This window comes from Dasypus novemcinctus, chromosome 10, assembly GCF_030445035.2.
Source record: "Dasypus novemcinctus isolate mDasNov1 chromosome 10, mDasNov1.1.hap2, whole genome shotgun sequence".
In the NCBI taxonomy this organism is placed as follows: domain Eukaryota; kingdom Metazoa; phylum Chordata; class Mammalia; order Cingulata; family Dasypodidae; genus Dasypus; species Dasypus novemcinctus.
In genome coordinates, this window is record NC_080682.1 from 91,508,557 (window position 1) to 91,511,490 (window position 2,934).

Below are 2,934 nucleotides of genomic sequence, written 5' to 3' on the forward strand. Positions count from 1 at the left end.
ATGCAATACCAATCAAAATTCCAATATCCTACATTACAGAAATAGAAAAGTCCATTACCAAATTTATTTGGATGGGAAAGTTGTCCTGAATTGCCAAAAACTCTTTAAAAAGAAGAGTAAAGTCAGAGGTCTCATGCTTCCTGACCTTGAAGCTACAGTATGGTATTTGTCTAAAGATAGACAAATTGCTTGATGGAATTGAACTGAGAGTCTAGAATACACTCTCAACTCTATGGTCAAGTCATTTTTGATAAACCTACCAAGTCCACTTTTCTGGGACAAAATAATCTCTTCACCAAATGGTTCTCGAAGAAATGGCTATCCATAACAAAAAGAATGAAAGAGGACCCCCATCTCATTCCTTATATAAGAATCAGCTCAAAATAGAATAAAGACCTAAATATAAAATCCAGGGCATAAAACTCCTAGATGATAACATAGGGAAATATCTACAAGACCTTGTAGTATGTGGGGGACTTTTAAACTTTGCACCTAAAGAATGAGCACCAAAGGACAAATAGATAAATAGAACTTCCTAAAAATTAAACACTTCTGTACCTCAAAGGGCTTTGTGATGAGGGTAAAAAGGCAACCTACTCAATGAGAGAAAATATTTGAAAAGCACACATCTGATAAAGGTCTAATATCCATGATATATAGAGATCCTACAACTCAAAAATAAAAAGACAAATGACCTGATTAGAAAATGGGCAAAAGAACCAAATAGAAAATTTTCTAAAGAAGAGATAGAAATTATGAAAAAAACACATGAAAAAATGTTAAGCATCACAGGTTATTAGGGAAATGCGAATCAAAACTGCAATGAGATATCATTTCCCCACTACTGGAATAGCCACTATTAACAAAACAGAAAACTACAAGTGGTGGAGAGGATGTACAGAGATAGGAATGCTTATTCCCTTTTTTGGGGAATGGAGAATGGTACAGCCACTATGGATGTCTGTTTTGTGGTTTATAAGGAAGTTAGATATAGATCAAGCATGTGACCTGGCAATACTGCTATTAGGTATATATCCAGAAGACCTGAGAGCAGTAACAAGAACAGACATTCACACACTGATGTTTATGGTGACATTATTCAATAATTGGCAAAAGATGTAAACAACCCAGGTGCCCATCAACTGAATGAATAAACAAACTGTGGTATATACACATGATAGAGTATTATTCAGCTGGAAGAAGAAATGGAGTCGTGAAGCATATGAAAACGTGAAAAAATCTGGATAACATTGTGTTGAGTAAAGCAAGCCTGGCACAAAAGGACAAATATTGCATGATTTTGCTATTATGAGCTAAATATAATGAGCAATCCTATGGAGTTAATAGCTATAAGTCACCTGAGAATAGAATGTGGTTAGATAATTGAAAGCTAAGTTTTAATCTGTGCAGAATTGGTAAAAAGCATTTTTAAGTGTTTGGAAATGAATAGAAATGGTGAAAGCACATCATAGGATTTATAATATTAGTAGCATTAAATATGGTTATGATAAAAAAAAATTTATTGATCTTTTCAAAAAACCAGCTCTTGGTCTTGTTTATCTTTTCAAGTGCTTTCTTATTTTCTATTTCATTTAGTTCTGCTCTTATCTTTGTTATTTCCTTCCTTCTTCTTCCTGTGGTATTACTTTGTTGTTTTTTTTTTCTAATTCCTCCAAATGTGCAGTTAGTTCTTCAATTTTTGCTCTTTCTTCTTTTTTGATGTATGAGTTTATGGCTATAAATTTCCCTCTCAGTACTGCTTTTGCTGCATGCCATAAATTTTGGTATGTTGCATTATCATTATCATTTGTTTCAAGGTAGTCATTTGATTTCTTTTGAGATTTCCTCTTTGACCCACTGCTTTCTAAGAGTGTGCTGTTTAATTTCCAAATCATGGTGTGAAATCTGGGCCTCTGACCCTTGCAGATTTCCAGCTTCACTCCACTGTGGTCAGAGATATTATTTTGTATGATTTCAATCTTTCTGAATTCATTAAGCCTTTCTTTGTGGCCTAGCATATGGTCTAACTTGGAGAAAGATCCATGTGCACTTGAGAAAAATGTATATCCTGTATTTGGGTGTAATGATCTGTATATGTCTATTAGATCCAGCTCCTCTAATATACTGTTCAAATATTTCATTTCTTTAGTGATTCTCTTTTGAGATGTTTTGTCCAGAGTTGATAGTGGTGTATTAAAATCCCCCTCTAAAGTTGTAGATGCATCATTTCTTTAACTTAGTTTTTCCAGCATTTGCCTCACGTATTTAGAGGCGCCCTTGTTAGGAACATAAATATTTATGATTGTTTGTTCTTCTTGACAGATTGTCCCTTTCATTAATATGTAGTATCCTTCTTTGTCTCTCACAATTGTTTCACATTTAAAGTCTATTTTGTCTGATATTAATATAGCTACTCCTGCCTTTTTTTGGTTATTGTTTGCTTGTAAGATTGTTTTCCAACCGTTCACTTTCAGCCTCCATGAGTCTCTGGGTCTAAGATGTGTCTCTTGTAGACAGCATATAGATGGGTCATATTTCCTTATCCAATGTCCCAGTCTGAATCTTTTGATAGGTGAGTTTAATCCGTTGACATTCAGTGTTATTACTTTCAAGGAATTATTTATGTTAGCCATATTTTGATTGGACTTGTGTTTGTCATATTTTGTTTGTTTGTTTGTTTTTCTTCTCTTTTTGTCTTTTTTGTTGCTCTTACACTCTTCCCCAACTCTGCCTGTCCTGTTTTTTCCTTTCTTCTTGCAGAACTCCCATTAGAATTTCTTGAAGGGGAGGTTTCTTGTTGGCATACTCATTCAATTTCTGTTTATCTGGGAATATTTTGAACTCTCCTTCATTTTTCAATGCTAGTTTAGCTGGATAGGGTATTCTTGGTTGGAAATTTTTTTCTTTTAGTACCTTGACTATATCATACCACTG